We start from the raw sequence: 13,437 nt of genomic DNA on the forward strand, positions 1-13,437 counted from the left end.
AGCTGACTGGCCAGGGCGGGGAGCCCTCATGGTGATGGGAGAAATGCCCTTTGTGCGCCTCGGTGTCCAGGCTGTGGTACTGCCCTCCACACTGCAACACGTGACTGTTGGGAGACACTGGGTAAAGGGCACAAGGGAGCTATCTGCTATTCAGTACAACTGTGTTGGGAACCGCCCTGCCTGGCTGCAGAAGCTGCAATCCCCCGTGGCTAAGGCTGAGTAAAGGACCTTGGGACCATAAGCCACTTAGGAGACAAAGCTCATCTTCCTTGTAGGGGAACCACCTCTGCCCCCTTTCTCTTCACCCTGCTTGGCCCTGGGCAGATGACTGGTTAGCCAAGGACAGGTAAGATTCCTCAAAAGAGGGACAACCTAAGATAGGCACGGTCGTGAAGGGGCCCTCGGGGAAGGACTTGGGGGGCTATAGAAAAAGGGGGTGATGGACCCTCGCCCCTCAGCTTTGACATAGCCTGAGTCCTCATTCTGTCTGCAAGAAGTCTCCTAATCTCTTGGCCCACTTCCTTCCCCTGCCTGACTTAAGCCTGAAACAATGCTGGAGGTAGGTGCGGCCCTGGGCTGGAAAGGGCGGGTTCCCTAGGGTGGTCAGGCCTAAGAAAGAATGCATAAAATCCTAGGAAACCTACTTTGCTGATACCCTCAATTGAAATGATAAGGGTCCGAGCAGGAAGTTTGTTCCCCAAAGTTTTATGGCCCTTTAACTATCTGACCCTGACTCAGAATAAGCCCTTAGTTCTTTGAATGTTATCTATTGTTTAATCACTTCTGCCTGGCAACGATTGATGAGCTTTACGTATACACCCTATATTCCTCTGAAAATTAAGTCCAATAAAATCTTGTCAAGGCAAGGGTTGAGGTGCTCTCCCCTGGAGAGAGTGGGTGTGCCGTCCCTTTTCCTCCACAGGACTCGGTGGTTCCTGTGAATTTGCCTCATCTCGTCCATCAGGCCGCAGGCCCCAGGAGCCGGGATCCGAGACACGACTGCATGTGAAATACATCGTCACCTCAAAACACAGAGTCTAATTAAAAGTAAAAATTAAAAAGGAGACTCTAATCTAATAGATTAATCTCGCCACATTGCAACGTGCACCTAAGCGCTCACCACCTCGCCTGGAGTCTCTGCAGAAACCACAGACCTGGAAGAACCGCACACTGTCCCCCCCCCCCACCCCCCCCGCCCCGACAACACTGCACCGCGCTGCAGTTAGCACGGTGGGTGCCAGCGCCAGCGAGCCCCCCAGCTCCACGGCCGCGGGCCCCTCTGGTCAGGCGCACCCGTCCCCCCTAAGCATCCACAGAACCATCCTCCCATTTCCCCCCGGCCACCGCGAAGGCCACCAGGAGCACTTCCCCGTGGGAAGGCAGCGCTGCTGCTCGGGCTCCGCAAAGGGAAGGCGTCTGTGAACACGGGTGCCAGCCTCCTCTGCGCGCACCACACGTCCCGACACGGACCCGACGCTCGGCCGGCGCCGGGGACGGCTTCTTGTGCGTGAGCGAGCGGATGGATCTGGCGAGCAGAAAACGTCCCATTCCAGAGGCACTGAATACAGAGAATTAAAGTGTGTGTGTGTGTGTGCATACATACACGCACGCTCCAAGTCTTTTCCCTTCCCGGACTGCAGCATGCTCGCATCAGGAAAAGGTTTTAAACCTGCTCCCACGACACTGGACTGTCAGAATCTCTGTGATGGAGAAGGGGATTTTTTCTGGAGACTTCTCTTTCAGGTACAAACATTCATCCAACCCAATAAAGACGTTTTAGGGGAAAAAGTCAATCTATAAAATTGATTTTCCCCTATACTTTGATTAGAACAGATAATGTTTGCTAACACGCCGCAATACTGAGCATTTAAAACTGATGGCCACCGGAAGTGCAAAACCTTCTTCGGAATGAGAACGGAGAGTTCTAACGGGAAAAACACCGTGGTCTATAAATAGGAACATCCCACACATATTTAAACCCCTTGAGCACTTGATTGCTACATGACCTTCGCATCGAGATTGAACAGACCACGGGAAATCTCAGACCGAGGGCTGAATCTCAGAGAAAGAAAATCCGTTTAGCGGTCAGGGTCCTTGTCACCTTCAGTCTCTGACATCTGCCACCTCCCCGAGTGCACTTGACTCCGCCCCGCCACTGTACCTTGGGGAGAAGCCCGGTCCCTGATCGACTGTGCACACTAATGAAGAACGCTACCTGTCGGAGGCACCTGAATAACGTTGTGCCAGGGGTGTCCCTCCTCACCGCTCACTTGAAAACGCACGCGACAGCACGCCAGCCAGGACGCACGGAGCGTGTACAGACACGCACCGCTACCGTCAATCTGCACCCGCTGTCACACTGCCTCTCCCACAGCCGTGTGCCTCTCACATGGGCTGAGGTTGCCTGGAATATAGAATTATATGCCAATTTGTTCCCATATGAAGTTATCATGGAAGGTCTGGCCAAACACAGTGAAACGAATTCTGAAAAAAAATATTAACTAAGTTGGCTGGTCCGTACCACAGCAACCAACGTAAACGATTCGTCTTAAGAGATATAAATACAAGAAATATTTTTCAAATGCACATTTTCTCCTCTTCAATAAATAAATGCTTTAGCCAACCCAAGGCAGCGACTCGCATGATTTAACAATGTTTACGTGGTTTCTCCCCACAGGAGCACAAGGACAGGCTGTTGCTGTTTTCAGGAGGGCAGGGAGATGGAGAATGGTGCAGTGAATCCCAAAAGAGAAACAGTTTGCCCGGAAGATGCTTTATTGTATCTACGCATTTATTAAATGCAATTCACATAAATAGCCCTCCACAGGTACTGTAAAATGAACACACAGGTTTAAAAGAATGCTGAGGTCAAGAGGCACTCAATACAATGTATTTACTATTTCACTCCAAAATAAACTAAGCACAACAATACAGATGTTTTCCTTAGAATAGATTTGTCGGAAGAAACTATGCTTTATTTAAAAAAAAAAAAAAACCTATTAAAATCTCTTTCCTGGAAGGCATAGCCGAATGTCTTATCCATAGGTAAGTGCTGTGGACGCTACATCCACTTAAACAATTATAAACCAAAGTAAAGGTTGGAGAATGAGGACCGCCAGTTTTATGCTAGGGTGGTGGTGCGTCCCTCCTGTTTCTATTTCCAAAGGCTCTTTCATAGAACAGGGAAAGGACGTGGGGGCAGGACGACGTAGAGTCGAGGTCCCACGGCATCCAGAACCACGAAACCGGTCTTTTATAAACCGCCTGGCTCACTGCGGGGCCCCACGAAGGCAAGCGACAGAAGTCCTCTGTGTCCCGGCCTTAGGCAAGTACCGGGGCAAAACAAAACGGTGAATTTTTGTGCTAGAGGCCATCCCGTGTTCCACGAAAAGGTATGTTTACGGGTTTCATTTTATTGCAACATTCCTAATGCCAGCACTGCACTCACAAAGAGCCATCTGAACTTTCTTGAAATGACAACTACGATTTAATTTCTAAAGGGATTCCACCGATTGCTTTTTAATAAGATTTTATTATTATGAGTTATCATAGAACATGTTAGGTTCCCATGAAATAATCAGTTTGACATCTTGTTCAAATAGTTACTTTTCTGCTACATGTTACTGCCGTTGTTTGCCCTATTGCTCCTTATCAAGCTAGATATGGAGATACTGGTTCGGGCATAAAATCTTCAGGCTTCGTGACGGACTAGGAAACAAAGCTATATGCTTTTTTGCTGTCACCCCTGCGTGAAAGACCTTCTGTGTTGAGATCTTCATCCACAAAAAGGTGAGAAGGACATTTTTAAAAGGGGGAGAAGTCTGATAAAAACAAAAACACACACCAGCATCTACAATATCAGGGCTTAAGTAAATCAATCTTCATCCCCCCTGAAAGGGATCTGATGTCCGGGGACTGGGAGTTATTCTACCATAAAACACGGCACATTAACTACTACCATAACCCATTTGAAATGTCTTAAGGTAATTATTATGTCACCTACAAGGGACTGTGCGTATGGTTACATTTTAATATTCATGACCGAAGGTCTAATGCAAAATATGTGGAAGCTGTAAAAATATTATGTGGGTTAAAGATCAGCTCGAGCAAATCAGCAGCCATCCCGTCACTCAAGTACGAGTCCACACGAGATTTCAAAAAGAAATCGCTAAGAGCCAGGGCGAAACATTTGGACCGCGGTTCTCCGGAACACCACCGTCATTCCTGCTGCTTTGCATATAAAACTCTTTATCTCCACTAGCTGGCTGGAAAGAATGAAAAGCTCCTTGCAACCAGCCGAAAAGCAAGTCTTTGCCATGCCCCTTGAAAAAGCTCATTTTCACATTACTCAGGCTTCATTATGCTAAATCAATATTCGTTTAGTCACTGGGGTTATTGACATATTTTAAAATAAAAGTATACCCTTCAGCTACTGCGCTCATTACAGGTAATTTGTCTTGTCAGAGAGCAGGGAATATTATCCTGGCCTTTCAGGGGCTGACAGCCCGTGGAAATGCCTCCCCATGGTTACAACTGTAAATAATTTTAAGGTAAAATATTGAAAAATCAATGACTGCTTCCTGCAATCTGTCACAAACAGATCAATCATAATCTTCACTGCCAGAGAGGGGGACGTGGCGGAGGTGGGGGCAGACGTAATTCTTGGCTGGAACCTCTCATTTCAAAATCACTTCACAGAATGGTGTCATCATTTAAACACTTAGCAGTCGGCACGGCCGCCACTGCGACACCGCGCTGGACAAAACCACAAGGAGGAGGAGGAGGAGGAGAAAATGCCATTGCTATTATGTTAACAAACATTTAATTTAAATGGTTGCTGCATTAGGAAATTTCAGCTCAACACGGTTTTGCCTGCCCCCTTCCAGACTCCTAAATTAATCAAGGCTGTTTTTCTGTGTACTAAGGCTTAATAAATCAGCCCGAGACTCAAAATTTCACTCTCTGAAGCACGTACACACCTTTTATTGGAAAAGCCCCAATACGGAGACTAGAATTTGGAATTAATAAATACATTTGAAATGTAGAATAGCCATAATTCTATCTACATAACAAAGACAAAAATAGTGTCATAGATGTCAAGATTATACTTTTAAAATAGGTTGAAAGGTCTCAGTTGCCCAGATATTAAATTTTATATTTTCCTTCTATTAATAAATATGACATTGTAACTTTGTAATATCGTAGCATATTTTAAGGTGACCAGCAAGGGCTGTTAGCCAATTCAAAAAGACTCTTACGTTCTGCGTGAAGCTATTCCAGAGGCCGGTATTTTACACACTGGAGCCATAAACCAAGCACATGAAGTGTAAAAGTTGGTCAAGGTCCTAATACTGGACTGCTTCGCAGACCTAAACTGCTTTCTAAGGAATCACTCCAGTATCACCATTTTTTCTCGGCCCCATTGTAACGCTTTCCTCGGCTGCTTACAACCACTACCTGGGCGTGAAGGAAAGAACTTTTGAGATTGGTAATATTTTCCCCTTCCTGTTGTGTTAACCAAACACAGCGTTTGATTTAAAGATTGAAGGGGATTTCCCGAGGGTCTTTGTTTCCAAGTGTACACTAGCTCCTTTAGTGGAAGAAATTAATTTGAGTTACCACCTTGCTCACCAATTTCCTCATTATGTAATTAGACACCACGAAGCCCTTTATTGTCCTGCTAATATCTTCCCACAGATATAACTCAGGGAGTAGATATTTTCGATGGCTAGAGAAGTGTATCATTTTCCTTAAAAGTGAGACATATATAAACACCGTGACTCAAAGTGACCCTTCATGAGCATTTTTAGAGGTGCTAACTGGCCCTTTACAAAAAGCTTTTACGTTTTCAATTTAACCTGCGCACTCGATGCGGTAACACAGTTTGAGAAGACAGAAGCTTTTCTTATGGGCACAGACTGAACATGACACTTGTTCTTCAAGAATCTCAGACTCAGTCTTTATCACCGACACGGGGTTCTTGCAAATGAAACGGCCCGCGAATGGATTATCAAGGACATCCTCCAGAATCACACAGGGCTCTCCATTCCACGGGACTCCCCGCAACAGCTGCCAAGGAAGCAGCGGGCCGACCTAACGAGAGGAAAGGGAAAGCATTACCCGCAGCCCGGGATCACGCAAAACACGGAAAGGGACTTAACGCTGCGAACCAGGGAAAGCACCCGCGCCGGTGAGCTCCCAGCCTGCGGCGCCCTGGAGCGGCCTGGGCCGAGGCCGGGCCGAGTCAACTCCTTGGCAGAGCCCTGGCACCGGGAGTCCAGCACCCATCTCCCACTCGGGGTGTGGCCGTGGCAATGAACGCAGACGGAGCGCTCACCCAGATAAGACAACAAAGGCCGGGAGGTAAACCAGGGCAGCTAAGCGACCTGCCGACGACACCCACATCAGTGACAAACTAACACAACATCTCGCAGGACCGCTCGGGCCACCGCCACGGTCCGGATTCCCAGAAAGACGCTATTTTAAGGGTGCTGAGTAGGCCCCGACGGGATTTCTCAGCTCCCCCAGCACAACCCGCAGCCCTGGAAGAAGCAGCTCAGAACTTAGCACGGACAAAAAAAAATCAGATCATTTTCCTATCTCCAATGTAAAGACATTGCTGTCCACTAGATAAAGTTCTTATATGTAATAAGGGCTTAGGATTATAGAGGAAAGTATTCTTTAAAAAAAAAAAGAAAAGATAATATTACCTCCCTATCTTCAGAATCTCCTCCTTCCAATAGCCAGTGCGGTAGCTCTGTTGCGGACGGCAGAGTCTTGAAAAGAAAAACAGCCATAAGTTAGCCTCATCTCTCCCACTCTTCCGTCCTTCATGGAATTACAATTTAATTACCAACACCTCAATTGATTTTATTCCTGAATTATACATTTCTCAAAGAGTAGACTCGAGCTATTTCCACCAGAGAACATTCAGGACAACCTTCTCAATTAATCAGCCACAACCTATTCCTGCCGAAAGGACACGTTTTCTTCACACCCTCAAAAGAGTGGGGAGCCTCCTGCCAGCTCCCCGCCCCACCGACAGACCTATTTTATGTAAAAGGAGTCTTAGTTTTAATATGTTTGACTACCATTAACATACATGACATATTCAACTTAATACTATATGTTGGCTGACAGCAAATATAAAACTCAGCCAATTCACATATATGTTTAGATTTTTTTCCTGTATTTATTCTCAGGAGGAAAAAAAAAACCCAATGCTCTTACCTTTTAAATTCTGCAACTTTAACGTGGTTAAAACAATACAGGGGGTGGGGGGAAAAACCTAAGCTTAAAGGCACACAAAGAGAAATCAGAATACTCACTGCTTAACGTGTTCTTTACATTTGTGTCGCGCGTTTTCTAACTTGTCGTCATACTTCAGCTCTCGGTCATCCGTGCAACCCCATGTCGATCAGGCCTAATTGGCAATAGGGGAACACACGTGTGCTTTTTAAGTACAATTACACATCACTTTGCATGACGTTAAAAATCACTCTCCTGCCCTTGAAGGTGTTCACAGAGAAGCATTTGCTCCACTGCAGGCTCTGCGGACTACAGGGTCTTCTGCACAATCTGCTTCTCTGGGTCACACAACCATTTCCTTTTACTTAACAGAATGTTTTCTCTCACCAAGTCTGGTCCTTTGCCCTCCTCGCCACACAACACAAATACGTTGCAAAATCATTTGTTCTCATAGCTTTTCTCGTCTGCCTGTGTTCGGCAGCCCCCGTTCTGATGAGAAACGACAAGTTTCACACCTGGCTGCGCACTCTGGGCTACCGAAAGAGCGCGGCACTCACACCTGGGGCTCATGCTCCCGCCGCGTGTATTCTGGAGAGAGCTGGGTAATGAAAACAATCAAAACCTGCAGTTTGGTCTAAACAAATTATTTCTTTAATCTGTTTAAAATTCTTTTATAAAAGATAACCTCAGCCTTGATTTTATGAAAAGCACTCTCATAAATCTCACTATCTAATGATACTGTTAAAAATGAACGATTCAGAGTATTTCCGTGAGTAATCAAAATGTTTTCTGCTCCTGAAGCTCTGTTTCATGCGCGGGTACAATCACACAGTCCAAGGCCCCAAGTGGCTCGCTGCGCTCGGTGCCCAACAGCAATACAAATGCTTGGGTAACACCGACACTGCCGCTCCCTGGGGCTCCCTGCACGCACACGCCCCGTGCGGACACTCACTCGCAGATGGGCCCAGGGGTGTGCAAGGGCGCCGTGCAGCCAGCACCTGGAGGAAGCCCACGGGTCAGCAGTCACCTCAGCTGAAAACATCCCAGTGTGTTACGGAAGCACCACACTCACCGCCTGCACGGCAAACGGAGACGATTCTGTTTAGGGAAGCACAGAAGACTAGTTAAGTACTTTGGGGATATTAGACATGAATATCTAATCGAATTTTCTCCAAGGAATCACTGCATATCACGGCGAGTAAACAAATAAAGGCCCTATCAAGGTGTGGAATATCATTAGCCCGAGAAAAGGCGAGAAAAGTGAATTACGTAAATGACAACTGCAAGAGAAAATTATATTCCCTTCTCCTGAACAAATGTTAAGAGCACCCTTACTAATAAAGACTTAAATTCAAACTACATTAGAATATACTGGTTTTCAATTTCGAAGCACCTAAGCTAATTTGCCAAGCTAAATTGGGGGTGAGGTATACTCTGGCTATAAAAATACCGCAGGTTTATGCAGAAATAAGTTGTAAGAATCACACTTCAGAATAGTGCTAGAAAAGCAACCCAAGGTCATTATTGAATAAGAAAAAAACCCCAAGATTTTACATCCTCTTTGAGCTGCATCAATGGCTGTTCTATTAAAAACAATTATTCTCTATGAAACAGTGAATAATCGTACCACAAAAGGTTAAAAATACAGAAGCCGACAAAATGTAGACATTGAAGGGAAATATACAGATATTGAGATATCACTACACAGAACAGGCTGTGCTACCTGAATTTAAATCATTACTCCAAAATATAATACTGTTTCCACAATCTATAATTCACTCAGGATTATACAACTTCATTGACTTGCATGCCATCAGCTAAAGAACATTTAAATTTTTCCTAAGAGTTCTGTAATGTAAATATAAATGAATAATTATTTGTTATTAATAAAAAGGAATGATAGGTAATTGATTCATATGTTCCTTTTCCATTTCTTTTGACACGGCATGTCAAATTTTAAAATACATGGGAAATAGCATGGGGATGTTGATCTTAATTTTTTTAGCTGCCAGAAAAAAAAAATTCTGATGGAGGCATTGGGGGGATAAGTAAAGCAATTATCCTCACCATTAATGCTCTTGCTGTAATTCCAGCAAACAAATCTAAGCAGGTCTGTCTTTGGTTTTAGTCTAGGAGGTCGTGCTGGCCGGCTCATCAGCCCTGGAGTCAGGAGTGAGCCGCGAACCCCCACCTGGCCTCCGGATCCCTGTGCCCACGGCCTCCTCCACTTTCATTTCCTCTCTCTACAGTGAGTTTTCACATTAAACAAAAACACTCACACGTCTCACACGCGCACTGACAGACAGCCGACTTCCAGGAAATCGTGATCTACAAAGAGAGGGGGGAAATCTTAATGCGATGCTGATGGGAAGGGGTGTTAGGTTCTGGGTAAGCCCAGGGCAATGTGATCGACAGTATCCGTCTTGCTATTGTTTCCCCATTCAGAGACTTCGAGCCAAGGGCAGGAGCATTAATTTAGTGGTCACCCAGGGTGTGTTTCAGATCCTTACACTATTCAGAGAGGCTAAAGGTGCTACCTTCACTGACTCATCCATTCGAATCCACAGAACAGCATTTTGGAAAAATAAAAGTTTGTTTTCTCTTTCTGGAAATAAAAAAAAACAGGGCATTCCATAAGCAATGTTAGCTAAGTACCTGATGATATGGAAAAAAAAATTCTTTTCGATCATGAAAACATTCCAGGAGAATGTTTTCCAAAAAAAAAAAAAAAAAAGAAGTGGTATAAATGCCTGATATATTTACCTTTTTTATTCCTGTCTCTACACATGAAGCACGCCTTCCCCTACAAGATTCCCAGCACTAATAAACATTTGCTTAGTACTCGGCTCTGCGCTTTTATTTCTCAATCACTAACCACCAAGGCGCAGGGCACAAAGAAGGCCGATGAAGCCACTGCCCCAAAGCCACAAGTAGCAGGAGGACAAGCCGGAACACTTCACGCTGAACTCCCATTTCTCGCTAAAACTCCTGTTGCCAAAGCGCTCACAAAAATCTGGAAGCTCAAAGACGGGTTTGGAGGGCAATTAAATTCTCCAGAAGCAAAACTGGACAGAAATATGTGGCCCTCCTTGTGTCACGGTTTCATAGACAACACTTTCTCAGGATCTTAATTAAGATAACGATGCACACCTGTGTCAACATTCTCTGGCAGGACAGCCTTATCAATCATAATCCTTTAAGTACACTCCAAAACAGCAAAGTGATGTGACGGAAGCAATCTGTTGGCTCTCCCAGCGCCCGGTGTTGGGTCCCTCCCTCAAGAAGGATGAGATCTTCAAAAGACAGCAGACCTCCTTTCCCGAGTCTTCAAAGTTTCCACTGTAAACAGTTATTACGCTAAATAAACAGGAATAACCTCCTTTTGCGCCTGATTTAAACAATGACAGCTGTACAGCCGAAAACTCAAAAAGCGAGCTCTAACGCCATGTCTGAGCTACATACAATGGTGCATCTTATTTTTAACATCTTTCAAGTTATGCCTAACCGGATCCGTGCAGACACGGCGAACCAATAAATCCTTGGGGAGCTGTAAAATTAAGAAATGCAAACTCCGGCGTGAGAAGCAACCAGGAACATACCTACCTGTCCCTCGTCTAAGTTAAAAATGTTCAGAAAGATAAAACGCAATAGTAAGCTCCCCCACCCCCAAAACAAGCCATCTTGGTAACGCGAAGGAAGGGGGAAGTCGTCGCCACCTCCGCTGGGGGAGGACGCTTACAGTGACAACAGCCCGAGGACACTACTACTGACAAGTCCGCAGGGTCCCACTCGGAAAAGCCCTTGATTAAAGGGGGGAAACGGGGAATGGGGGAGGGTAACGAACTGCCACCCCTACCGAGATAAAAAGTGAAAACCGGCAAAAAAAAAAAAAAAAAGCGAAAGCTTTCGCGCGAAGGCGAAGAAATCCGCCAGCCCCGAATGCCTTCCTCCTGCTGATGACCCGCTCTTCCCGTCCGTGCCTGAGCCCGGGTCCATGGCAGACGCCGCGCGGCCGTGGGCAGCCGAGCCGCGGAGCCCTCCGTGTGTAAATAAAGCAGAAAATAGAGACATCCCTTAAGAAATGAGTCGTAAATCTGACGTAGAGCGGAGGTGACAACCACAGCAATAGGACCATAAATTCTGAATGCTGCCCTATCTTTCGGGATGCTCTCCAGGCCCCGACACCCAAAAGGAGACAGTGAAGGGAGAGCGGATGGGGGTTGGGGGAGGGGAAGCGCCCAGCGGCCCGAAGTGGCAGCAGGATGTAATGAGGATGTCTGTGTGACAGACCCGGATCCTCGGTGGCACAAACCTCCGCGGCTCCATTTCGGCACTCAGCATCCCGGACGAGAGCCGAGAGGGTGCCGCCGTCGCGCGTGGAGGGAGGGGACCCCACTCGCGCCCGCCCGGGGTCCGTGACCCCAGGAGAAGCCCGCCCCCAACTCACGCGGCCTCTGCCCGCCCGACGCTCGGTGGCGGCGCTTCGCCGCTGTCTAGCCGGTTCAGGAGGGGACGCGGATGCCGCTCGAGGGGCGGGAAGGCCGGGCGCGACGGGGTGGGGGGACCAGGCAGGATGGGGGCGCAGGGCTCACCTTTCCTTCGCGTCGCGGGAGCGCGGGCCGAGGACGCTCCCTCGTGGCCAACGCGAGCCCCCGGCGGGCGGCGCGCGCGCGGGCCGCTACCGACCGTTACCGCGAGGGGCTGAACGGCGGCGGCGGGCGGAGCCGGGGGCGGTCGCTCGGGAGCCGAGGGGCCAAGAGAGGCGGGGGACCGTAGGGGGGGGGCAAGGCAGCAGGGCGGGGCGCCCCGAGGCGCTCCCTGCGACCACCCGGGCCTGGCTGCGTCCGGCAGGACGCCGCCCCTGGGCTGCCCGAGAAGCCGCCGCTCGCCGGCTCGCGTCCCCTCCTCGTTAGGTCGTCCTGGCCGCTCGGCCCGGCCTCAGCTTCGGCTGGCTCACGGCCACCTCTGCCCGGCTGAGCCCGCCACCGCTGCCGCAAGCTTTCCGTCTCCATGACAATAGGGCGCCGACGCCCCGCCCAGCCCCGCCCCCACGGCGCCGGGGCTGGGAGGGAGGCGGGCTCAAGTCTTCGGGGGACATTGTCAGTGGAGGCCGGCGTCCAATTAGAGGTGAAGGCAGGGAGAAAAGGCCGAGGGGATCGAAAGGGTCCCGGAGAATAGCGCTCGAGGGGCGGGGCCTGAAGAAGCTGACGGAGGGGAGGAGCCAGGGCGCGTGCGCTAAGCCGCTCGTGTGAGCGCGTGCTTGTGTGCTCAGTGGGTTTGAGTGCGGGGCCGGAGGTCGGGGAAATAAGTGTGTCCTGCCCATCAAAATCATTGCGGGGCACTTTGTGTATAGTCGTGCTTCGGCTTGCGTGTGACCCCATTATAAAAGGCCACAAATTCCCTGATATATCAGGCTCAGGCGGAGTGCCCAACCGTGTGCCCGCCCCTGTCCTGGTTCACCAGCGCCCCTGTCTGTCCCCGAGATCGAAAGCGTCTGTGGCTTGTGACCGCGCGGGGTGGAGAGGCTGGCAGATGGTCTATTTTGTACTTTCACTGTGTGGCTGTCGTGGGCAAGGGCTCTGCCTGTGACTCAGTGGTGTGTTTGCCTTGCCAGCGCCTCGCTGAACAAACAGCGGCTGGGTTGGGCACTGCTCTGCGGAGTGTTTACAGTGCAGCATGGGCGGGTGTGAGCGCGTCCGAAGGGGTACGGGACCCTCATCCTCCACCACCACCACCACCACCACCGGCCTTGGCGGAGAGAGCTTCGCATGGAAAGCGCCAAGAACGAAGCAGCGAGGCTTGGGCCGGGTGGGGAGGGGAGGGGGCTCCAGAGACCTGTTCCGGTATAGCTGCTTCTCCGTCCAGCAGCTCTTGCTCACTGCCTCCCCTCTAGAGAAACGCTACCACCACAGGTCCCAGGCCCCCAGTGTCTTCTGCCTCTCAGTCTGGAGGGGAGTTGGTGGAAGAAAGGCCGGATCCGATACGTGCAGATGTCCAAGGCCTGTCTCTCGCCCACCTGCTGCTGCTGCTGCTGCTGGCGAAGAAGGATAGTCGTCCGGACTCCCTCGCCTTGGACTAGGGCATTCATCGGAGTCTTTCAGGGACCTTCATTCCAGATCTTGAACTCACTTTCGGGGCCCCTGCTTTGGCGAAGAAGCCAGGGGCAGCGGGGTGGCGATCCGCCTTGGA

General features: G+C 49.0%; 1 long non-coding RNA gene across 2 annotated transcripts; it reads right to left on the bottom strand.

The window, feature by feature from the left end:
• Nucleotides 1–2,778: 2,778 nt before the first annotated feature.
• LOC118497481 lies at nucleotides 2,779–12,679 on the bottom strand. 2 transcript variants are annotated; one of them, XR_004900003.1, is made up of 5 exons: nucleotides 11,841–12,679; nucleotides 8,201–8,346; nucleotides 7,329–7,423; nucleotides 6,711–6,776; nucleotides 2,779–6,093 (listed from the first exon to the last, which is right to left on the bottom strand). It is a non-coding gene; the product is annotated as an uncharacterized LOC118497481 (long non-coding RNA). The 2 variants fall into 2 exon arrangements; XR_004900004.1 differs by lacking the exon at nucleotides 8,201–8,346 and having other exon boundaries at nucleotides 5,575–6,093; nucleotides 11,841–12,671.
• Nucleotides 12,680–13,437: the final 758 nt, after the last annotated feature.

Source organism: Phyllostomus discolor, chromosome 12, assembly GCF_004126475.2.
Source record: "Phyllostomus discolor isolate MPI-MPIP mPhyDis1 chromosome 12, mPhyDis1.pri.v3, whole genome shotgun sequence".
Classification (NCBI taxonomy): domain Eukaryota; kingdom Metazoa; phylum Chordata; class Mammalia; order Chiroptera; family Phyllostomidae; genus Phyllostomus; species Phyllostomus discolor.